This window comes from Anolis carolinensis, chromosome 3, assembly GCF_035594765.1.
Source record: "Anolis carolinensis isolate JA03-04 chromosome 3, rAnoCar3.1.pri, whole genome shotgun sequence".
Taxonomy (NCBI): domain Eukaryota; kingdom Metazoa; phylum Chordata; class Lepidosauria; order Squamata; family Dactyloidae; genus Anolis; species Anolis carolinensis.
In genome coordinates, this window is record NC_085843.1 from 141395213 (window position 1) to 141421931 (window position 26719).

The 26719-nt window shown below is 38.1% G+C and overlaps 1 protein-coding gene and 1 long non-coding RNA gene across 2 annotated transcripts in view; both read left to right on the top strand.

The window, feature by feature from the left end:
- LOC134297603 (uncharacterized) overlaps positions 1-23000 on the top strand; it is a 38660-nt gene extending 15660 nt beyond the window's left edge. The window contains exon 2 of the long non-coding RNA XR_010004398.1: positions 1-23000. This exon is cut by the window's left edge and continues 12127 nt beyond it. This is a non-coding gene — a long non-coding RNA (uncharacterized LOC134297603).
- The window catches only part of klf12 (KLF transcription factor 12), a 291369-nt gene that overhangs the window by 108023 nt on the left and 156627 nt on the right, over positions 1-26719 (top strand). The gene's annotated exons all lie outside the window — the stretch shown is intronic.

Sequence of the window (26719 nt, forward strand, 5' to 3'; positions counted from 1 at the left end):
AGCTGCAGCCCTTTCTTATCAATATGATTTATCTTCTACTAGCATGTAACCCACTTTGTATAAGAAGAGCAATAAGTGGGGGAGTAGCTGCTTTAGATGCCAAGTCTAAACTCCCCCTTAAAAAGAAATACATTTTAGTTGTGCATGTGTATGTATGCATATGATCTATTCACACCTCTAAAAAAACAATTTTGAGCAATGAGATACATTAATAGTACTGTACGAACATCAACTACTTCATTATGAGGCTTTTAAATCTGAAATATTATCTCAGTGGTTTTCAGTGTCATAAATGCTTTGTCCAGTTTCTATTCCCATCACATCATTTTATTAATTTTCAAGAAAAACACACACACATGATCAAAATTTGGGACATTTAACTATAATTAGTTTGCAGACATTTAATTCAAAATGTTGTCTAGTCCTGCATTTTCTTCCACGGTAGAACACAAAAAGAAGGTCTAAAATGGGATTGCAAGTTAGATTATCTAGATCCATTTCAATCTGTCTTCAAGACAGCTTATGAGATAGGGATAGCTTTGATCGCCTTGGTGGATTACTTGTGCAGTGAACTGGATGGGGGGAGTGTGTCCTTGTCGGGTCTGCTGGATCTTTAAGTGACTTTCAGTACCATCAACTATGGTATCTTTCTGGACCACTTCTCTAGGATAGGATTGGGGCTCTGTTATGCAATGGTTTCAGTCTTTTTTGAATGGATAACCCAGGAATGGGTGCTGGGTAACTCTTGTTGATTTGAGACTCCTGGTAGGGTCTCTCATGATTCTGTTTTGTCTCCCATTCTGTTCAACATCTACATGAAATTGCTAGATGAGATCATCAGAGTTTGGGAGTATGGTGTCACCAATATTCTGGTGATATCCAACTATCTCTCCCTGCCATCCAATTCCAAAGAAGCTCTCTCGGTAATAATAGAGTCCATTATTGTCAGTAATGGATTCTATGAGGACAAAAATATTGGAAGCTATTTCAGACAAGACAGAAGTGTTCCTAGTCAGCCGAAAGCCAGATCAAGGAATAGAGACTTACCCTCTGCTAGATGAGGTTATACATCCCTCGGAACCTCAGACTGAGTTTTCTCTTGGATTGAACTCTGAGCCTGGATGTGCAGGTTTCAGCAGTGGCCAGGAGTGCATGAAATTAGTGTGCCAGTTAATAAAACTTTAATAAAACTTTATTTATACCCTGCCACCATCTCCCTGCTGGGACTCGGGGCAGCTTACATGGGGCAACGGCCCAAACAACATAAGGACAAAATATAAACAACTTAGTACAAATCACAATATAAAAAGATAAAACAGTAATATAATATATCAATTAAAACAACAATACAGGATAAAAAATTACATTTAAAGCACATAAATGGTAAGACCGTGATAATACAGGATAGATTATTAAAAACCCTCTGGGGCTGATTAATGGGACAGACCCTCTGGGACTGTATCTCCAAACTTGTGCCTATTCCTTGAGATGCCATATCTGCTCATGGTGACAGATGCTTTGATTACGTCCTGTTAGAACTACTGTAATAAACTATATGTGGGGCTGCTTTTGGAAAGTTTTTGGTAACTTCAGTAGATTCAAAATGGTGCAGCGCAAATGCTCACTGGAGTCAGTAATAGGGAGCATTTAACTCCCTTGTTAAAATGGCTTTGTTTGCTACTAGTACATTTCTGGACATAATTCTAAGTTATAGTCATGATATATTAAAACACTGTGCAACTTGGGTCCATATTATCTGAGGGACCGTATTTCCCAATACAAACCTGCCAGTGCATTAAAATGTTCAGGGGAAGGATTCTCTTGGTCCTGCCGCCGCCACAGACTCATTTGGCGGAGATATGAGAAAAAGCTTTCTCAACGTCTGCTCCCACTCTCTAGAATGTCTTTCCATATGAGGCTAGCCTGCCTTCCTCCCTGCTTTTTGACAGCAACCAAAGTCATTTTGTTTAAGTAAGCTTTTAATATAAGGAGGGAGATCTTATATAGAAACCTTTTTAATTGTTTTTAGATTGTGTTGATATTTTTTAAATTAATGTTTTTGGAAGCAACCTTGGGCTCTACTCTGGAGAAAAAGTAGCATATAAAGAAAATACAAAATAAATATAGAAATAGTAAATAATTCCCAACATATATCCAGATGAAACTTAATTTCTTAACATAACAACCCTAGAATGTTGATTTTAATTCAACATAATGCAAGTCCTATGCAATTTCTTTTAAAAACCAGGGTCTCTGTGTGTGATGTATAGAGCTATATATATCTATATATAGCTATAAAAATGAATAGGTGCAAGAAAAGGGCAACCAGAATGATTAAGATATTTGAACAATTCTTTTGTCAGGAAAGGTTACAGTATCTGGGAATATTTAACTTTAAAAATTGAATAAGGAATGAGGTAGAAAAGATTGTGTATGATAATAGAAGGACATTTGTTCTCATTTGTAGTGCTGGCACTCAGGGCATCTGCTGCTGGGCAATTCAAGACAGACAAAAGGAAACACCCTTTCACTTAGTTAATCTATGGAGCTCATGTCATAGCATCTTGCCATCTTGGGCTGCTTTAAAAAGAGATTAGATACATTTTGAGTGATTAAGGCAACCGATGCCCAGGAGCCATAATTGATATGTATTCTCTCCTGTATCAGAGACAGTATGCCTCTATATATTAAGTACTGACAGAGTCAGAATAGGTGGTGCAGTTTCACTCATTCATCCTAATGTGCTCCCCATACACAACTAGCTGGCTGTTGTGGAAACAATGCTAGATAAGGTGGGACTTCAGCATGGCTATTTTTAGCTTCTCATATTTTTAATCAGTAAAGTATTACATTGTTTCCTCGAAAATAAGACATCCCCTGAAAATAAGACCTAGTAGAGGTTTTGCTGAATTGCTAAATATAAGGCCTCCCCTGAAAGTAAGACCTGGCAAAATTTTTGTTTGGAAGCACACCTGCTGAACAGAACACCAGAGCATGCAGGATCGGTAAATGTACGTACCATAGATAGTTTTACATGGCAATAATGATAGTAACAAGAAATTCTTGAAAGGATTCACAGTTTGTCTGGTTCTGCTGGTTTGTGATGACAGCTACTGTACAGTATATAATAAATGTTCATTTTTTATTCAACAATAAATATGAATTCTTCATGGAAAACTAAGTATCCCCTGAAAATAAGACCTAGTGCATCTTTGGGAGCAAAAATTAATATATTTTCAGGGAAACACGGTAGTTGGGAGACTGATTTCTCTGGACCTGTGAAGGCAGCATTCTCAGTGGAATGTGAGTTTTAAAAAACATTGAATGCTACTCTTGTTTTTCCATCTAAAGGCAGCCATAGTGTGACATACTAATTTTCCACTGTTGATGCCCAGTTATTAACTGCTGAAGTTTGAACATGTCCTCACCCATTCTAAGGGCTTGGGCCAGGCTTCCCATGAGCCTCCAGCTCTGATCATTACAGTAGCTATATGGTTCTGTAAGCCTATCCATATATCAAAGTTGGAAAAAGATAAAATTTTCTGAGCAAGGATGTTTGCAGTGAACTCAGTGGCCTGGCATTACATTTAGTTGTAATCAAAGATATTGGGATGTCATCCTGTTCTAATCTCTCATCTCATCCAGTCTGGTAGGTTCTGTGCTGAGGGTGAGATGAATGGGGTTGTTGTATGTCTTTCGGGTTGTGTGGCCATGTTCCAGAAGCATTCTCTCCTGACGCTTCTGGAACATGGCCACACAACCCGAAAGACATACAACAACCCTGTGATCCCGGCCATGAAAGCCTTCGACAACACGGTGAGATGAATATTTATTTATCAAATAATTAGTGAATCATTTTGCAGTTACGTTACCTGGGGAACCCTTGTTAGTTGGAAGATGAAAAGAAATGCCTCAAACAAAGAAACACAGATAACTTTCCTTACCCCCTCCAGTGGCCACTGCCATATATAAAGGGATAGAGAACCCAAAGTATGATGTATGGTGTTATGTCATGACAATGTGAAGCTCCTGCACCTGTTCCACATCACCACTGTCACTTGAATAGGTGACATTTTCAACATGTTGGTGTCATGACATGTGGCAAATTCCAAGACAACATTTTTGTTGACATCATTGTGCCTTCTGTGCTATGTAGTCCTCATTTTGATTGAAATTAAATTGGAACAGCTTTAGTGCATTTAGTTTGCAAATCTTTCCTTGCTTTTATAAAAAATTATACCTCAAAATTATGACTGTGTGGAGACATACAACAAGCCCACTGTCAGAGTCCTACCCAGAGAGTCTCTTGTAACAGCCAAGCACACAAATGTCAGCCAGCCAAACAACTTTCTAGGCTCTAGAGCTGGTGAGATGGCGTGCATGCCCACAGAAAGGGATCTGTGTGTCCCTACCTGGCATGCGTGCCGTAGTTCCACCACCATTGCTCTATGTTAACCTTTTTCATTAATTTCCCCTGAGGAAGCAGTCTCATGATTATCATAATTCTTTCAAAATACCCCAGGAAGATGCATGGGATACACAATGGGCTTATACAAGAGTCCCTGGGTCTTTCCCTTTTTTTTTTTTTTAATATGATCTGGTTTATTCCTGGGAACATTTCCTTCCCTTTGTTACCAAATCAGACCCCCTCCTGAGGTTCTTCTGTTGACATGTCCAACACATTGAGCACCCTTTTTGTTTACCCGAATGGCACCTATTATATTAATATAACCCAGTTCATCTCATTATTTCCCACCCCACCTCATTCCTTTCTGCTCACAGCCCTATCCTGGGTGGATCAATAAATGGACACGAGTCTTCAAAATAATCCAATGATAGTTTATTAAATTTTTCACCACAACTGGAACCAACCAGCAATGATGTCAGACAGAGCCCCAGACTAACCAAGGAGTGGCTCCTGCCTAGCAATCAGAAGCCAGCATGGTAATCTTGAATAGTTCTCAAAGTGTTATCAATATTTCTGTATGATTGCATTGAGGAATGCCAATTCTTTGGAGCTCAGATTCCACTGACATATTCTTTTCTCTCCGATTTTGCTTTCAACCTGTGTGTGTGTTTCATCTGGCCTTTTGGAAGCTTGACACCCTGAGCATTAAATGAATGGTTTTAGCCCGAAATCACACAACATTGCTACTGATGTGGAGATTGATTGTAATGTCTATCCTTTACCAGGCATCTATTGGCATTACAGTTACGGTGCTATTATTCAATTTCAAATGCCATGGTTCCATTCTATGGAGTCTGGAGTTCATATTTCAGTAAGGCCTTGGAACCCTTTGGCTAGTTGTCCTGAATGCTCTTCCCTATACTGCAAATCCCAGGATTCCCTTGGATGGAACCATAGCAGTTAAATGGACAGTGCTATCATTTTGTTGTATGTATAGGCCCAGGCTAGAAAATGGTCATCCTATCACTAATTTATTTAAGCAAGATGTTCTGATATTAATAATAAATTTGAATCATTTGTCATTATTTATAAAATGGATTTTTCATTACTATACTTTGCATTTTTTTTAAAAAAAAAATCCTTGGTTGCACATTTGTACTGTGAAAACTGAACATTTTTAATCTTGTTTTTCCCCTTCAATCTTCAATGCTGTTTTTTTTTTTGCAGTATTAAAAACTCAGTGAACTCAAAAGACTTTTGTGGTATTAAAATTAAGAAAAAGGGAGCTCTGAGAGGTTGGGCAAAGAGACAAGTTATGGCAACTGAGACCAGTTTAGGTGGAATTGCAACTAGTTTGTCCATGTTGAGTGAAACCATGGCGTGTACAAATTGGGGGCAATATCTGACCATGAATGTGTGTGGTCTTTCTCTAATTAATGCCAAAATCTTTAGGAGAGTCATGCAGAATAACCTTTCCCTAGTTAACCGTCACAGAAGAAAGGAATGGAAGAAACCATTATGCTGCTGTCAAGATTTTCCTGAAACAAAGAGGGGCAGAATTATGCATGCTGAGGGGTGTCTTGGGTGCTTTGATTAGCAGCAGAGGCCCAATTTTGCCATCAAAGGCATTGTTAATTATAAGCCACGCTGAAAGGCTCTTGTCAGGAACGTTGCAGAGAACGATATTACAAGAAAGTGTCGTTTTCTGTTAAGGTGATCCTCAGCTATTGTTAGACTGAGAAATCAAAATGTGGACATCATTTCAAGGTAAACCCAAAATGCTGTTGTATTTAATCAGGATAATTAGTCACTGAGATAAAAATAATCCATATTTTATATTGATTTGTTTGTGTCAGTTTTAACGTGATCCGACAGATTTCCCCTTTGCTGCAAATGGTTGAAAAATGGAGAGACTCTGAACAAGTGTTCCTCTTAACAGCTGGCGGCTGTTAACAAGATGTCGTAAAAGTTCCTCTTTAAATAAGAGATCAGCCTTCATTATTCCATATCTTTGATGATTAAAGGGATTTTTATTGAAATTACTACACCAAAAAGCACACAAAAGAAGATGGAAATGCTAATTTGCAATCTGCCTACTGACCAAGCATCATGTGGTAATGAACTGTGACAGCCTGTAGTTTGCAAGTGGCCTCAGCCTCTTGGAGTAGCTAATCTGAAGTGACAAATAATGTACCACTATGTGCATTTTAAAAAGGATGCTCTTGTAAAATCATGTTTTGTTTTGCTGTTTTGTTATTTTGCTTTTTGGAATGGTGATTAGATTGTAGAAAAACAACATGCTTTTTATCTGCAGTAGGAGATATAAAAGCCAAAGATGTATATGGGGATTACTAGATGGGACCTTTGATCATATATATTCACCATGTTGGTTTCTCTTCTCCATCTGTTAACCAAAATTTAGAAAATCCTTTTCCAAAACAACACAACAAGCCACAGCGCATAGTTTGAAAAGTTCACTTTCCTCTATTTTCACACTTATCAGGGAACAACCTGGATTGTCAGTGTTACTAAAACTAAAATAAATGACTTAAACTTTGTCAAGATTATGTCCAGCTAAATCCAGGCTATATGGATGTAACACAAGCTGGCAAGACTTAGCCATATCTAAGACAAATCAAAAGCTTGGAGAAAAAGCTAATTAGAAGAGCAAGACAAGGGCAGGGTAAAAAAAAAAAAAAGAAGGAGGTGGTGGTGGAGGAGGAGGAAAACAGAATCAGAGCTGGGGGAAATTACTTTGGAGGGCCAGAATACCCAGAACTTCCCAACCATCATGGGACACCTTAAGAGTAGAAGACAGTAATAGAAGAGAACAGCAAAGACTGGCCTCATAGGCTAGTGTTTTGTACTATTGATTAGAACGAGTATCACCAAATACTCATTCTAAATAGGATGGTATGCCAGATGCGGGATGTTCTACAATTATGAAGCAGTAGCAGGAAGTACTTTAATAGGGGGTATTTCCTTTAGCAGGAAGTACTTTAATACCATTCCGTAAAACCTTTAAAGGTTAGATTATGGAGGAAAAGGAGGAAGAAGGAAGAGAAGTCATGCTTTCAGTCCACCCAACTCCTGATGTTGCTAAGCTGAGCAGATTATAATATGACATAGATGCCTTTCAACCAGCCTATCTGCTCCATCAGTAAAGAGCTAGAAGAGAAAAGGTTGCTATGGTCAATTTTTCTGCTACTTATACTAATTGTTAATTTTCTGAAATTAGGTGGCATAAAGCAGTAGAGAAACAGCTTTTTTGATCTGTTTTCTTGAACTAGTGTAGAGGAAATTATCTAAATCTTGCTATGCTAGATGCATGGTAGGGAACCACTCACTCAAAGCATCCATCTTGACCAGTGTAAGTAGATAAGTATGTAAATATGGAGGAAGATCAAATCCCATTTAGGAATGATCACTCTGTTAGTTGTACAGTTGGAAGTGACTGTTTTCTATTGTTGCACTCTTACTTGAGAATATTGAATATCAGAGTCAAAATGCATAGGATTTCACTGAAAAGTTTGCAAGCTGTTTACAGCTGTTGATTTATGTAGTGAAGTAGTTATGAATAAATGTATTAGATGTTTTTCACCATGCCTCTGCTCAGATTCTTTGCTATAAAAATATTACACTTCCATAAAACAAGATTAAAAAAATTAAGACCCACTGTCAGGGTCCTATGCTCTTTTAGTATATCATTCATACACACACACACACACACACACACACACACACATATATATATATTGAATCCCTTGGCTGTGAGCTGATCCATTTCTCAAAGGTCCAGTAATAATGCCACCGACTCATACTAAGTCTAAAGTATGAGAGGGTAGGGGTCTGCATTTGCAAAACCTCTGAGAAAGTACAGTAATTTAGTAGCCACTTTTACACTAACCATTTTTACATTAGTATAGTACCCCAATTGTATTCCTGGCTGTATTAAGAACTATGATTAGTAAAGAATTAGTAATAAAGAAATCACAGAAAGCTACTTCTTGCAGATTTGTAGTTCTTAGTGTTGCATTCTGAATCAGATGTTGGAAAATGGGCAATTCTGATAAGGTTGTGTTTTGAGAACTTTCTTTAATGCGTGACAAAATGCTCGGTTCAAGTTTCCATGATGATTGAGGTCAACTAAATGGAGAAGAAAAGTACATTCTGACTAAACAGAAGTAAAATTAAATTTATAGATATACATTTTAAAATGATGTACTTTGTATTTCTACTCATCAAGAATGTTTTAAAAACTCACTTTACCAAACATTTTGGAATAAAAAAGATCAATTTAGGTTTTAAGAGAACTCATCACAAGGCATGAAAACTACATAGGTTACAGTGCATAGTAGGTAGGGAGCCCTAGACCAGGAGTGTGAAAGTACCATCCTTGTAAGCCATGTTGGTATTTTTTAAGGCAGCGGTGTGGTTTAAAAATAATTTTGACATGTTCACTTCTAGATTACTACTTGATTGAAGTTGGGGAAGCATCACATTACCAACTCGTTATGTCCTGTTGCATTAGAAAGCAAATAGTATCATTTCTCATTTTTCATCACACATTGCTGTTTCTGGTCCTGTGATCTGAAATTATCAACTTTGAGATTTATCACACAAGCAAGTGCAGTTCCCACTCACTCCCTTTTTAATTAAAAAAAACCTTTGTGAACTTCAAAATTGCAAAAGAAAAGTCAGTTAAAGTGCAATTTGAAAATGTCACAATCAAGCATAAGCAAAGTAGGGATCTCCTGAAGTAGCTAAATTTCTAATGAATACATATTTTTTTTAAAAAAACAAAACCAAGGCAAGGAGTAGGTGACTGGATTTTGGGAGACTACTGGGGCATCACTGTTTCATAGGGCACCACCCATAGGAACAGCTATTCCCCCATGTCATTAAATTGAATCAATTTGACAGATCCCATCCCACATTTTTTTTTTGGCATTTTCAGCAGTTTGATAGCAATTCCAGAGCTCAGGAGATGAATTCTGCCCATCTTATTTATTTATTTGTATTTATTACATCACTTCTACCCTGCCCTTCTCACCCATCAGGGGACTCAGGGCGGCTTACAATATAAACATACACAAAAAACCCCAGTTTTCATCAAATTTAAAAATCCATCAAGATTAAAAATTACAATAAAATTAAGAATATACATTAAAAATATACATAATTATATATTTAAATCTTCTCTTCTTCCCTGTTTTTTAATACTTTCTTAACACTTCACTAACAGACGCAAGGGGGAAGCCTCCCAGTGTCATGTGATGGTCTCAGTTTAGCTTCATTTTTCAACTGTTTTCGAAGTGTTAAGAAAGGGGTGTGTGTGAGTAGGATAACATCCTAGGTTAAATTGTGGATTTCTTAGTGAAAAAACATTTAACAGTTTAAAAGAAAAAAGAAAAAAGAACAGAATGTATAGGAGTTGAGTTTTCCAAGATCCTACAGGAAGCAGAAACCGCCCCTGCCAAAGTCTAGGTGTTGCCCATAGTTTCCTGCTTAATCCACAATGTTAAGATATTGGTTGGGAACATTAGTTTCTTAAGAAAGGCTGCCACTGCATGTTGAACCTTGAAGGTGAAAGTGATATAATGTTTGTATTGTCTGATCAGAATCTATCAATGGCTCTTTTCCCACTGAAGGCATGGAGTCCCTATCATATTTGACTCTTTATGTGAGTTCAGCAGTTTCATGAGCATTGCATATTTTTTATTACATACAGTAGAGTCTCACTTATCCTACATAAATGGGCAGGCAGAACGTTGGATAAGCAAATATGTTGGATAATAAGGAGGGATTAAGGAAAAGCCTTTTAAACATCAAATTAGGTTATGATTTTACAAATTAAGCACAAAACATAGTGTTATACAACAAATTCGACAGAAAAAGTAGTTCAATACGCAGTAATGCTATGTAGTAATTACAGTATTTACAAATTTAGCACCAAAATATCACAATGTATTGAAAGCATTGACTACAAAATCATTGACTACTATAAGGCAGACTGCGTTGGATAATCCAGAACGTTGGATACATGAATGTTGGATAAGTGAGACTCTACTGTATTTATACCTTCCACTTTCTCATATAAGAAAATGGCAGGCTATTGATAAAAGGTAAATATAGAGACAGTATTTTTGAAAAGTATTCTCTACATTTTTCCTCAGGGAAATAATATTTTTGCTATCTTTTATTTGTTTTCTTTTAAAAATTATTAACAAATAACATTTCCAATATAGGAAATAACGTATGAGGTAGAGCTACAAAAATCAATTAGAAATTAAACTAAAATACTAAACTGAGCTGAAATATAACCATAATAATAATAATAATAATAATAATAATAATAATAATAATAATAATCCTTATTTATACCCTGCCACCATCTCCCCAACGGGGACTCGGGGCGGCTTACATGGGGCCATGCCCAGAACAATACAATATAACAAAATATAATAGAACAACAAATCATAACACATTAAACAACACAATAAAAGAAAATATACACTACATTAAACAAGATCAAAAGAACAATAAAACCAAGGGTGGGCCACATGAACACTAGGTTAAAATTCGGGGTGAGAAAGGAAGTAGGAGTAAAAACCACAGAGGACAGGGTCATAAAGTGACGGTGCAATCTGGAGGACAATATTGAAGGAGAGCAGCAAAAGGGATGTATGTAGTGATTACTCTCCAAAAGCACAACGGAAAAGCCATGTTTTCAGGTCTTTCTTAAAGGCTGCTAATGTGGGGGCTTGCCTAATCTCACCGGGAAGTGGGTTCCACAATCGGGGGGCCACAGCAGAGAAGGCCCTCTCCCTTGTTCCCACAAAGTGGGCCTGAGATATCGGCAGTGGCGACAGGAGAGCCTCCCCTGACGATCGAAGGGATCGGGCAGGTTTATGATAGGAGATACGGTCATGAAGGTAGGTGGGTTCCAATAGCAATAACCAAGAAAAACTGGGAAGACAAGTGACTAACAAGTGACAATGACTTTCCAGCTAGTAGTTATAGGTACTAAGATATCTTACTTTCTCTGTAATGATGGTAGCTAAACTTTTACGTATTGTTTAATCCTGTGGTTCTTCAAATCCTATTACTAGTAATTTCCCCAATCACAAAAGCTAACCTATATAAATATTTTACTAGCCTAGTATATGTCAGAGGAGTCTCTCAAAGTAATAATAAGTTCAATACTTTTAAGATACTCATACAATTCTCTTGTTGCTATAGTTGCTGCAGTTTATCTAATCCAGTGCCTTCTATTATTACTAAGTTTTCTTGCTAAATAAAAAAAGAAAAAAATCACTAGCTAACAGAGTAATCTCTCTTATGATTTCATCTTCCCAATTTCATAAATCAGATATTATTTCAAAATTTCAAAATTCCTAAAAATCACAAAAGCCTTATTAATTACTCTAAAATCACTATTCTGTGCTTGTCTTCTGCGTATTATATTTATGTCTCTCATAAGTTTTTCTCCCAAATTACAATTTTAACACTTACAGTTTTTCAGAGCTGGCATCTTCACAATATCCCATTTTTCTTTCCATATCCTCTATTTAAAAACCTGCTCATTGTCCTCATATTGCATGTGTTTTCAGTTCCTCCTCTCTGATTACACCACAAAAGGAAGCTTTGTTCTCCTTAATATCCCTGACTCTTCCTTCTTCCAGTTGAGTGACTTGATTTCTGTACCAACCATTTCTAACAGAATGGCTTAGCAAAGTTGAAGGTCTTCCCAATTTCATTGTTTGTTTCAATTTCTCCAAGAAGAACATTGCTTTCTACTGCTGCTTCTGACTCATTGATCTTCCCTCTGTTCTGCAACGACCAAAATTGTGGTCATCTGGATTTGTAATTGCATTGGCTACTTTAATATTGTCTCAAACTCCTTCTTTAGATTATCTTGGGTGCCAGTTTTCAGATTTCTCTTCACATCAGTGCTGCTCATCTGATTAATATACATTCTCAAAAACTCCAGTATTTCAAAAATGCCTTACTTTTGATTCATCAGTATGGCTGGTTGTCCCACAGGTACACTTCCACCTATATACATTGTGGCAGCTGTCAAAGTACTTTCAAAAATCAGGCAATAGACAGATGCTTGTTGCTGTAGTTTGTCTTCTGTTTAATGTATTGCTAGCATCAAACTCATGGTTTACCTAGCCAGAAGGTGTAATGAAAATCAGATTAGGTTCACCTCCTTTTCCCACTCGGCCAGCTACAACCTTGAGCTTATCAACATATAGATAAACAAAGCTTGTTCTTTGCAATCTTAAACATTAATAATTCTTACAGTTTACTTGAGATACAAAGTCTCCAATGCTTCAACATAATCATTAATTTTCCAAATTAAATTACTTTAAAAATGTAATTGTGCTTTTTTCCTCAGTAATTTACTTGCTTTTATACTTGTAGAAGTGTTGGTACTGGAAGTGTAGGGAAGAAAGTTGAATGAACAGTGCTAATGCCATCTTTAGTGGCTAAATGCATCTTGGTTTGATTACTCTTCCTGCTCCCTTCTGTTCCACACTTAGTTCTGAGGACCAGGAATGGGAATCGGACTCTTGAGAGCAGTCCTCTAAGCCTCTTTTGCCAGGGAGACAATTTCTGACAGCTGTAAACTTGAAAATCTCTCGCCTCTCCCCTAGAGAAGTTGCTAAAGGAAGAGGCAACAGGACACGATTTCAACCCAAAAGTCCCATTGTCATCTTCTTCAGCTCGCATATGAATCACTGAAATCAGTGATATTCCCATTTTTATTATCTTCAAGAGGAGTCCCCACTTGTGAGAATACTGTGTCTATTTTCCATCTTGGTAAATCCTTGGAGTAAATAATCGAGAAGGGCCTATTTTAATTCCAACATCTTTAAAAAATACTGGTCCATAGTAAATATAGCAGGGTGTTCAATATATCGTGTATCTAATTAAATTAATAAGTTATTGTTACATCTTCCTTTCTCCAATTATGGTAGAACTAGGCTACATTAGGATTATAGTTTTCAGAGACATTAACTTCATCCTTTGCAGTAAAACTACAGTGTTATCTTTTGATATTTTATGCCTTGTCACTGGCAGTTGGCTTTGTTAAAATATTGTTTTGGTGATATTTTGCTTTCAAGAAGCTACACTTTTTTCCATTGAAACATGGATATGATACATCCACGGATTAAACTTTATTTTGACATTTTGTTGAATGAATTTTTAAAAAAACAATCAAACTGAAATACAAACACTGTCCAGAGAAGGTAAGGGTTCCAGCTTGCCAGTTCTTGAGATTGCATCATCAAAATTATGAAAAGTCTCCAAAATGTCCTTCAGTTTTTTAATTTACATATATTGAAAATTCCAGGTGTTCTCATAAATGGCAAAGGAAACTGTCAGTTTGTACAATATTTTGTTCTGCCTTTTCAGTAGATGTTTTTTTTTTTTTTTAAAAAAAGAAGAAACTTCCAAGGCTTAGATACAACTGAAATCTGATTGATTTATTATTTCTTTGCTGGCAGGGCATTATTTGCAGGGCAAAATAAATCGCTACCGTTGGAAATTTGTGCTAAGACTTACAGTGAGTAGCTGTGTGAATGTTTATTGTTTCTCTATGTTATCTCCCATAATAGAATCACTGCCAAGCTTTTAAAACTTTAATGAATTTAGCATTATATCCTTCTGTTTCAGAGAATTGTAGCATCAACTTAACACACACAAAAAGAATCATGTAAATTATAAATAATAAAATAATTAACATGTATTAAATATTTTATTATTTATAATTTACATGATTCTAAATGCATGTGCATTTGGTTTTTTGTTAAACTAGGCTGCACAGTCTGATTTGCTGCTCTAAATCCTTGATCCACCACTATGGCAAAATAAAGCAATAATAGCAAAACCAACCATCATTTCACAATTGCATAAAACTTCCACATTAAAATTGTGCATTTTCCGAAAAGACTCCATATCCCACTCAAGAAAAGGTGGATGCGTAAATTGATTGATCTGATTTACACTTCACATTATTAAATCAACATCAGTTGCTTTAGTGGGGAAGCATAGATGTGTTATGATCCCACTGCTCTGCACACTGGTAAACAAAAAAATTATGTCTTGCACACTCTGGGAGTGATCAAACTAAATGTGGTCTAACAAAACATTCTTCGCTTCCAATTGTTAACAACTCCTTTCTTTCCATTCCCAGCAAGAAAAATAAGGGAAGTTTTCACAAATGGGGCCAACCTAAGATATTTTTTTGCTTGAGGAATTATGCCCTCTTTGTTCAAGGTACACAGAACCCTTCAACTTGTACAATGTTGAGTTTAAAGCGATATATTACATCAAAAAGTATTAACACTATTGTTATTATTTTTTTAAATTACACTAATAACAATAAATAACAAACTTTTATTTATACCCCACCACCATTTCCCATAGGGACTCGGGGCGGCTTACAAATAACACACAATAGTGCCACACAACATATAAAATGCAGTATATCAACATTAAAACCCATATACATTTAAAACCAGAACATATAAAATTAGCAAGAGCCATAGAGTCAGTAAGTATGGCAAAATATTGATTAAAAGATCCATGCAATCAATTTAGCCTTCCCTGGCAAAAGATAGTAGGCTGGCTGCTATTGTAAAGGTTATCAAAAGCCTGTTGAAATACTCAAGTTTTTAGCTCTTTCCGAAAGTGCTGTAGTGTGGGGGCTTGCCCTCGTCCTCACCAATTGCACTTGAGACGGAGGTGGGACCGAGAGGAGAGCCTCCCCAGCAGATCTTGGAGCCCGCACCAGTTCATAGGGTGAGATGCGACCATGAAGATAGGCTGGACCTAAACCATGTCCATTACTAACTCCTTCCTTCCTCTCTTTTTCTTTTTTTTTTAGTTTTCTTTCTCTGTCACCCCAATTCTGCCTTCTTGTTTTCTGTCTTATGTGCTCCCCTTCAGCAGTATTCCCAGTATAGTATTCCCAGTGAATACTATAAAACTTGAGTAAGCATATATCAGATTGCCACAGTGGTAGGCTTTTTATTTATTTATTTATTTATTTATTTATTTATTCATTCATTCATTCATTCATTCATTCATACACAGACGCCCAAACATTTTAATACACCATGCATTAACCAAATCTCCTTCCCCCAAAGACATTCATTCCTTGTTCCCTAAACTGGCTATTTGGACCAGTGGGTTACTGCTTGGCTTCGTCAGTGGCCAGACAAATGGTTCTCAACCTGTGGGTCCCCAGGTGTTTTGGCCTACAACTCCCAGAAATCTCAGCCAGTTTACCAGCTGTGTAGATTTCTGGGAGTTGAAGGCCAAAACACATGGGGACTCACAGGTTGAGAACCACCAGGCTAGACAAATGGGAAAGGAGTTGCTATCACTAGCATGTTGTCTCTACTTGTCTTCTCTTGGCAGGCTGTACCCACCAGTGTAGAAGCAATTACTTTTTTGCAGCTATCACTCTAGTCATTACACAGATGTGGCACCATCCCATATTGCTGCTCTGCTAGTGGACCAGTCAGTTAGTTCTTTGGGTGACAAACAAGCTAGCAAACATCTCATTCAGCCCTCCCCACACCATCTACTAGTGCTGTGGTACAAGGTGGAAAGATAAGATGTGTGATTGCCAGTTTGACCAGAAAGGCAGCTGCATAGGCAGGCCTCATACAACAGGTGCTTCATGATATATTTCTTTGGGGGGGGGGGGGTGGAGGAAGATGCAACAGGCTGCAGAAGCCATGCTGTCATGCTATAGAATATTTCACCCTACTAGTATAACAGTAGGTTTCACAGAGGGTCAAAACAACCTTGCTTATCAGCTTCTAAACATCATGCTTCAGTTCAGCAGGTTAGATACACATTTCACATAACTGTACATTGTACAACGTATGTTCAACCTACCAAAATTTATCTTTTATTTTTGGGAAATGAACATATGTTTTATTGTAGATGTATTACCTTTTCACCTAAGTGCTACATTTCCAGAGCACAGATTTAATCTTCTCCATAACTTCTTATATTTGTCCTAGCAATAGAGTGGATGCCAAGCTCATTTTAAAAAGCTTCAGCTGATATCCACAGACAGTTATAAAATTTATTCCTAGTATTTATTAAATTCTAGTTGAATTTTCTAGAGGAATAAATTTGAAGGAGTTGTGTTTACAGCTGTACAGGGGAGCCTAATAAATCAATATAGTGAGTCATTAATTGTAACTCAGTGTTTTTTTCAAGTAATTTAAATTGTACACTGCAATATTGATTATTTAAGTTATTCTGTCAGAAAGTGATGTTGTTTAAGGAGTTGTTTGAAAAATGGACTACCTGCATATTTTATGTTGCAAATTCTAAGAAACATTATGCTGTGCTCCCCGGGGAGGGGGGGGATTTTACTTAGGCTTTATAAAGAAATAAATGTTTAAATAAAAGTAGTGCTCGTGAAGGAGATTCATTCTAATTTAAAAACGGACATGACTGTGTTACAAAGAAATGATGTGACGGTGATGCTGAGACTGTTCTTCAAACAACAACAACATAAATACAGTTGATAAGCTTCAATCTTCCACCTGAGCTGGCAGATAAGAAATCACTGCATTGGCTGTATATCTGATTTACATACCAAATGTGGGGTGAGAAGGTGGAGTGAGATTTGAGGAACACATACAGTGCAGTATCTGAAATCTTTCTGAGCAAGCTGTCAGTGGTACTCACTCAACCTCAAAGGAAGCCAAAGGCGAGTACCCTCTGAACAAATCCTGGGAAGAAAACCTGGGTTAGGTTCACCTTAGCCTTACCATGACAGAAATACAGCAATGACACAGGAACAAATTGTTCATACTGGCTCGAATGACTATGAGATATTTAAGACACTTAAACCTGGGAAACGTTTCATCTGAGTCAGACTTTTCCCGTAGCAAAAGTTTCCATTCCTGAGCCAACATGCTATGGAGCTCCTATACTGACCCCTCCTTGTCTTCTATCACCATCCAGAATGGACCACTTTTCTCCCACCCACTGCACATTTCCTCACCTTTTTTTTGTCTGTCATCCTTACCCAAATATATGGCAATGGGATGAAATTTGTGATCCTTGTTTCCAATTATGCAGGTCACAATGTATGGATTCTACCGCAAAATGTGACTCTGAAATGTGTTTTTGTAGTGCTAAAGATTTAATGGAGTAAATGTCAGACCTGATCAAATCTCAGATGTAAGGAGGGTTACCAAAAATGGCAGTATCAGAATTTGGATTACTGCTGTATCCTGTTGCTATCTAATTTTTTAAAAATAAAAAATACAATAAACTATCCAGATGTGCTTAATTTAAACAGAGTATGGAATTTAGCCTTCCTTAGCAAAGAATTAGGATTGTCTTTTCAATTACAGTGTTCCCTCACTGTCCTCTCCTCGCCTCTCAAGCACGTGCATCCGTGCTCCCGCCGCCGTCGCCGCCTTGTGAAACAAAAACAAAGCTGCTTCAGCCTCCTTTTTTCGTGAGGCACGAAAAGCGAACTGCGAAGTAGCGAGGGAACACTGTATATATTGTAAGCTACTAGGGCAACGAGGTTATCAAAGTAGCTACACTCTGCTGAAAAAACACTGTTCTCACGTGTGCTCATGGCCAAGTGGCAATGGTTGCTTTCATTGCTTTTTCACAGTGTTTGCTAGGATGTGGGTTCCAGCTCCTGTCTGAGTATACTAACCCTTGTACTAAGCCTGTGCATGTATTTACTGAATATATAACTTGCGGGCAACTATATTGCTCTCTCCATATTCATTCAGAACTTTTCCCTCTCAAGAATGGAATCTCACCAGGTGCATAAACAATAGTCCTTTAAATGATGATGGAAATCATGCTCAGCCAAACATGCGGTTAAACTGATAGGGAGGCCATATGTTTCTCTGTAGAAATTGAAAATAGTGTGCAATAAACCTGATCATCAGTGTTATGGTATTTATGTTGATTGAGTATATCAAGTGTCCCTATGTCTTGAAAAAAACTGAGTATATTTTGGTGATGTAAAAGGAACTGAAGTTAAACATTCCTGCCTTCTTTGAAAGAGAACATGTTTACTTGATGGACCCTGTTCTTGCTTATTTGCAATTCATGGTAGGTATAAGAAATATGTGCTCATCTGTTAGAGTGGTGGAGTGAAAACATCCCATGACCTTGAAAGAAGGGTTCTTGGTCCCTACAAGCATATTGCAAGATCAGTAGAACTGTTATGACCCATTAAATATCTTAAAGTGTGTGGGATGCCTGCACTGACATTGTCATAGATGTAAAGGTCAAGCTAAAATGTCAGTGGAGCTGTTTCTATGATATTATTTGTGACTCATTTTAGCAAGTATGAGGAGCAGTAGTGGCTTTATTATGTAATCTGTGTTTGTAGGAATGAACATCTTAAGAATAAAGATCAGTTTCTATTTTTTGGTAATGCTATTCCTTTTAGCTTGCTAGTATAGACTGTCATGCTTTTTCTCTCTATGGGCAATGGTAGTCTTACAGTCTCATACAGAATCCGTGGCAGTTCTCAGAAACAGTATCATTTAGCTGTCAGTCAAGATTCTGTGGACTCTGAAATACCAATAGGAGTATCTGATAATAAGGAATGAAGGACTCCTGTTCTGATTTCCTGGTTCATTGTCTAAACCGGTCCTAAAACCATATTCGAAATGAATTTGTGCATGGCTCATAGACATTTCAAGTTATATAAAGTTAAAAAATAATAGGGGATTTATTATATGACATTTGGCTCTTATGAGAAGCACAGTGAGCAAGCTGGTAAAATAACAAATTGGATTACTAAAGCTAAAGCAACATGACGACTACAAATGGGTATTTCCTTCAATGGTCAGGAGAAAGTGACAGCAGTCAGATGCATTGCTGTCTGTAATCCAATTCAGATGAAGTCTAAGGCCAACATTAGCATGCATTTTAATAAAGGGTTTTCTCACAACTTCTTGGCATGAGTAGGGATCATCATATGGAAAATGTTTTGAAGGTCTGAACCAGTTTAATGTCTTAAGGATTCAGGAAATGTTGTGCCTAGCAGAGATATCTGGATAGGTTGTTATATGCCATTCATGCTTCAGGGGCTGAAGGTGATGTATATTGTGGTATTCCAATTTTACTTTAAAAATGACCTGGTACATGACATTTTGCTCAAGCTTGCTACTGTGACTTTCCTAAGTTTGTATCCAACGCTATCTACTAAAACATACTGGGTCTTGATGCTAAAAGATTATGGCTTGACTTTAGTCTAGTTCATGCTTGTTCCATGGCTACCAGTATGCTCACCAGTAAGACATGTTTATGTGGAGCCACAGGTCTGCTTAAAGAGTGACAGGTATGGCAACTGCAATGTGATGGATGTGCTAACTTGAAGATCATATTTATCACACGGATCATGCTAGCCATGTGAACTATCTGTGTATGTTCTCTGGCCTCAAATTTTTTCTTGATCTCACATGCTTCAGGAGACCACTGACTAATACAAATTTCCAAAGTTGTAACTGTATTAGTATAGTGTAGCAGAAATGACTTAAGAGACCTGTGGCACCTTAAAGTGTTTGATGAAGTGGGCAACAACCCACAAAAGCTTCAACAAATAAATATTAATGAACAAGGTATCACAGGTTTGGGCTTAAACTGGCTTATTGTGGTTGATAATATTTAAAAGTCATTTCATCATTCTATTTCAGTTTGTGTTATAATGATGATGTACATAACCCTGCAGATTGTATGACTTGTGTAGGCACTTTTGATACTGCTGCAAAAAGCATCTCTATGGTATCTGCAAAATAGTTCCCAGGCCAGTTTTTTTCCCCAACTTTCCTCCCAATTTCGTCTGCAGAAGTGATCTTTCTGAAGGCTGAATGTACACATACTGTTTGGAAAGGATGAAAAGAAATTACTCATCATTCTGAACAGGCACTCAGCTCCTAGAATTGACAAACACTGAGTCATCACTTTTATCTTCCCCTGGTTAAGCATTTGCTGCTTCACCAAGTTTTCCAAAAGAAAATGGTGTTAAGCAAAAGAGATTAATCATGACTGGACTTAAACAAAACTGTCATTATAAAGATTGTTTAGATGGGGTGGGTGGTGGTGGTGGGGTTGCAGTATTGTCTGGAATGCTATTTGGGTACTTCGTTTAAACTTAAAATTTATATTTATTTGCTGCATTTATATCCCACCCTTCTCATCCCGAGGGGGGCTCAGGGTGGTTCACAAAATACACAAAATACACAAAGCAAAATTAAGAACCATACCCCACTATCCTGAAGAAAGGACCCCCCGATGGCACAATGGGTTAACCCTTGTGCCAACAGAACTGCTGATGGACAGGTCAGGGGTTTGAATCCTGGGAGAGCAGGTGAGCTCCCTATGTCAGCTCCAGCTTCCCATGCAAGGACATGGTAAAACATCCAGGCATCCCCTGGGCAACGTACTTGCAGACAGCCAATTCTTTCACACCAGAAGCGACTTGCAGATTCTCAAGTCGCTCCTGACACGAAAAAAAATCCTGAAGAAGTGAAAGCTGCATATTTGGTGTTTACCTAGCAAGGATAATCAGCTGTATATATAGTTCAAAGGCCTGACTCTTTTTAGTTTCAAAGCAGGCCACCACAAGCCATTGTGTCTTTGTGGCACTTGCAACCTCATCAGATGGTCCAAATTTGTATGTAAAGCAGTGTTTTTCTAACTTTGGTCCTCTAGATCACTGTTTTTAAAATTGTAGGTCCCAACCCCAAATTGAGGTCAGAAACAATTTGACAACAGTAAGAGGTTTCTGAACACCACCCATTTAAACAAAATGCAGTGTTTACAATGGGCTCTGCAGAAGATGCTTCAGCTGTACTTCATGAAAATGGCAATCAGTCTATTCTGCGAGCCTGGCAAATGCTGATTTATGATAAGTAAACGTATGACATGTATACTTTTTATTTACCTATATACTGTGGTCATGTAAATATTTCTCAGGCCAAAAAGGGTCCAGAGTGGAAGAGGTTTAAGAAGCCCTGTTCTAGATCTATTATTATTATTATTATTATTATTATTATTATTATTATTATTATTATTATTATTAATCATCATCATCATCAAGATTTCCATTTTGCCTTTCTGTTTAAAAAATCTAGCACCTTCCATTCAAAATCACTGTACTTTAGTAATACTGAACAGCAACAGCAGGAAACTCACTAACATCTGAAATAAGAGTTCCAAAACTAAAAAAAACTAAAGTAGAACAAGAACATAAAACAGTTCAAGGACTACATTCAGCAAAAACATGCTGAGCTAAATGTGCTTTCACTTCATGTTTAAAGCATGAAGTGATGGGACCAAGAAGGATTCTTTTTGGAGGATGTTGCACATCTTAGGCACCATGCTTAAAAAATACCTGATTTTGAGCACCTTGACAGAAGGGGAGCCTAAAGTAGATGTTATGGTTGAGCCTCATGGCTCTACTATTGGGAGACGTGGGCGTAAGACTCCTCGAGAGTCAGATACTCTCGAGGAGCGAGAAAGGAAGCGGCTGCGAGATATCTTTGCAGAACCATCTGACGAGGATTCTTTTGAGGGGTTTACTGAGAGAATGGAGGAAGAGATGGTTAGCTCGGAAGAGGATGACATGGAATGGACTCGTGTAAGGGAGGATTTGGGTGCCACTGGCAATGATAGTATGGAAGGCGATTGGGGACCTTCAGGATTAGACCCGTGGACAAGCTGGAGGGATGGGACGGGATCCACAGCTGGGGATGCTGTGGGGCGTAGTCAAAGGTGTTCCAGTTCTGATGAGGAAAGTGATGAGGAAACGCCCGGGCTAAGGAGAACAGCTGATAGCGATGAGGACTTGTAACTGGCATAAAATGGGGTTTGGGAGCAATAGCAAATTGCGTTGGGCAAGGTAATCTGGACGAACGCTTGGGATCTGTGTGGGAAGTTTTCCTGAAGACGGGTGTGATTCGTTTGCTGACTACGTAAGTTATCCTGGACATTGGGCTCAGACGGCGGGAGGAATTGTGTGGGGTTTTGTTGTGCAACCTCTGCTTAATCTTAATAGCTTTGACCTTCCGTCGTCTTCTTGACGGACGCCATCTGCTTACTCTGGACTTACGGACTGACTGACTACGGCCTCGGATTCTCCTACCTGTGTCTATCGTTGGAACTGGTGAACTACAAACGTCTGCATCTGCCTTACGACCTTCGGAACGGATTGGGACTTCGCTGACTGCTTCTGCCCTCGTCTGCTGTGTTTGTATTGGGAAATTGCCTGCTGTGTGGAGGAGTAACCTCTAAGTTACTCAAACATAGCTCTTGGCAGCAGAGAAGCATCTGCTGCCAATTAGTTGCATTCCTTTGAACTTTTTGTTCACCAGCTTCTGTTTGTTTATTCCCAGGCTGAAGCAAGCTGTTTTGATTTAACCCGGATTAAACTCCGGTTTAATCCGGTTTATCTTTTGAACGTTTTTCTTGTCTCTTTTTACTTTTAAGGCCAGTGTTTGCCTAGCCCTTGTCTTTTACGGGCATTTTTGGTTCTGTAACTCCAATAAACTTTGTTATCTTTTATCTTGTGGCGTTCTGTCTTTGACAGTAGAACTCTAGAAGAATGAAAAGGTTCCTCCACGGCCACCCCACTTACTGGGGCACCTGATTTGCCAGACTGCAAGTAGGCAAGCAGCAAGGAGCTTCCCTTCCTCTTGGTACTGTCTTCTCTTCCGTACCCCATGTGCCCTTAACACACACTTTTGAGTAGCTGTTCAGTCAGCAGCTGGGGGAAGGAGTGTGATTTTTCTTTGGGTATGCATGACTGGGAATAACTTTATTTTAGTCTACTTGAGGGATATCAAAAAAACTTTTCTATCAACAGATTATCTTTATTGTGGAATCCAAAGTGTTGAAGGCCTTCTATTTGCATATTTTCCAAGTACAGATTGAGTATCCTTTATCTGGAAGGCTTACATTTAAAATTCTCCCAAATCCAAAATTGTCCCCATGGCTAGTGAGATAGTGATACCTTTGCTTTCTGATAGTTCATTATACACAAACTTTGTTTCATGTGCAAAATTATTACAAATGTTGTATAAAATAACCATCAGAATATTTATATAAGGTGTACATGAGACATAATTGAATTTCATGTTTACTCTTGAATTCCATCTCTGGGATATGTGCATGCAAACACTCCAAAATACAAAAATCTTAAAATCCAAAACACTCTGGTTCCAGGCATTTCAGATAAAGGATATTCAGTCTTTGCTGTCTTTTAGATGCCAGAAGAAGTCAATCCTTTTTTCTCAAGCCTTTAATGATAGAATGCCTTCAATTACCATTTCATCTGCTGGTTTTTTTTAAGTTGTGATATGCATGTGAGATACTTTTATTATCCCTTTTACAGTCATTTGTTTTTATTATTATTTTGCATATTCATGTTTCATATTATAAACTGCCTTAAGACCACTCTAGCATAAAGCAGAGTATAAGTGCAACAAAGAAACGAACATCAAAAGATATCATTACACACAGCCTTGAGTCTAAATCTAATTGTTAAATCAATATTTGTGTAAAGTCTGTTGATTCTTTGGTCTACTCTAGTTGGGACTACCATTTGGATTTAGACCTTAGCTTGCAGAATTTAAATGTGTGAGTACCAGGTTTGCAAGTTCAGAATAATTCCAGGCCCTGGGGTTTCTGTACCAAAACCGGAGACCTAGAGATTGCCCCTGGGGATGTCATTAAATATTAAGCATCAAGTGCCACCCACAATGGCATAAAGATTTTCACTCAAACATACTTGCAGAGAACATACTTTCTTGTCAGGATATTAAGTCAGAAATGTCACTTTCCAGAGGAATGTGAAATGAGTGCATGATTCTTTCTCACTTTTTTTGGGAGATGTGGGGTAAAGGAACTTTTGACATGGCCTACTTGTTTCTATCCAAAGCAGGGGGCTAGTATCACGACCGTGAGGAGGGGAAAAGGAAGCTATTTAAAGACCTTATCACATTAACATAGAGAAATGCTAAATGCATATGCATTCCGTTGTTTTTAAGGGCAGTATTCACACAGGATACATACAAACGCACAGGATACATACAAACCCCATCACACTAATTTTCTACCTTTTGAAAATAATGTGCATTGACTCATCACACCATGACCAGCTAGTACCTCCCAATACATTCAGATGCGTCCCAACATCACTTTTTAAAAATTCAAATATTGCACAGTGATTTCGCCTGGAAGTCTTGACTACTGTTCTCACGAGATTTTAGAAGATCTTGCATCTGTGCAATAATAGGTTTCCCTGATCACTACCCTTTGGCACAATATAATGGAAGGAATAAATTTTTAGAGAGTTCAGCAAAAAATAAGAAAAGAATCAATTACTAATTTGGTAAATGGCAAAGATTCCAGGGATCTGTAGAATCCTCCCCCAGATACACTCCCAAAAGAGACATCACAGCACAGCTGACGGGATGCATACTGGATTTACAATCACAAGAAGTGGTGCATTTTCTGTTTCTTTGCAGCTTCTTTCCTCTTCTGTGCTACAATCAAAACATTATGTTAAATTTCTGCTCAAAGGGATATTTATAAATGTCACTAATATGTAATAAGCCTTCTAGTTCTCCCCCCCCCTTCACTTTCTTTCACTTCCTCTGACCCTTCACCATGAAAATAGAATTATTGGAATACAAACAGCAGAGGCTCTGCTTCTGATAATGAAAATGCACACTATCGGCAATTGTTGTCCCCCATTACAATATTGTTTCCATAACATTGCAAGCAATAAAAATGGTAAAACGTTTTTCATGAATGCAGACATTCCAACTCTCTGCCACAAGTCATAATTTTTCTCCTACTGAGTTAGCAGGAGATTTGGATGTTGAGGTGGGTAATCAGAAAATTAGTGTTAAATTCTGGTCTGTGCATAGATTAGCATAGGGCCTCTGTGCACGTCGATTCCCCGGGTAACTGCCCAACATGCACCTTTTTTAAGATGGAACAAGTAATCATTTAAGTCTTTCATATTGTGGCAAACTGCTACCCTTTTACTGAACTATAGATTTGTCCATGGTCCTTCCTCTTGTCTGGAGCCGTGTCAACCAAAAATGAAGAATTTTTACCCTTGTTTCCTACTTAGAGATGACATATGAAAACTGGGTACTCAGTGGCAGACCTTGAAATCTGAAAACTATAGTCAGGACAGAAGAATTATTATCTAAATAATACATCTCCATTCCACCTATCTATGCATTATTCAGTGTGAGTTCAAATGGTGTGTATAGTTCTGTAAACCCTCTTGAAGTTCTTGTGCTCTTTTAAAGCATATGGGTGAGCTGGATCTGCCTGAGTACAAAATGTGTACATGTGGTACAGTGGTTCAACTACCAGACTAGTAATAGGGGAGACCCACAACTGAATCCTCATTTGACATTAAACTCTTTAGCCCTTAGGCCAGTTACTATGTTCAGCCCATTTCTTAGGAAAAAGGGGGGATCTTGCAGTAGACAGGACAAATAACAGAAATTTCCAAAGTGAGCTTCAACCTTGTTCCTGTATCTCATTGTGTATTGTATTCTCACATTTTGGATTCAATTCAGAGAATGGTCAACCCTCCTGTTCAAGCAGCTCCACTGGCTACCGATAAGGTTATTACCTATAAAGCCCTAAACGGTTCAGGACCTGCTTATCTCCTTGATCGCCTCCTCCCTATAAACCCACACGGGCCGTGAGATCTTCTGGGGAGATCTCTCTCCCTTCTCTCCAACCTCCGTCTCAGGTGTGGTTGGTGGGGACGAGGGAGAGGGCCTTCTCGGTGGTGGCCTCTCAGCTCTGGAACTCCCCAGGGAGATCAAGCAGGCACCTTTGCTGTCCACCTTTTGTAAGGACCTTAAAACGTTGCTGTTTCAATGCGCCTTCGAATGAATAGTTCCAGTTAGATACTTAATTTGTCACAATTATTTCACTTTATCAATGTCCCTCACCCTTGTTGATTTTAATTTTTAAATGAGACCTTCCAGCCTTCCCTGATTGCCCTACATTACTATCCTCGAGCTGCACGCAGAGTCCGTATAAGCTCACTCCTACACATTTCGTACTCCGCCCAGGCTCTAAGGACCTGATATGTTTCTATGTTGTTTTATACTGTTTTTACTGTTTTATATTGGTTTAAATTATGATTGTGTTTTAATGTATGTTGATGTTGGGCTTGTCCCTGTGTAAACCGCCCCGAGTCCCCTTGGGGAGATGGGAGCGGGATATAAAAATAAAGTTGTTGTTGTT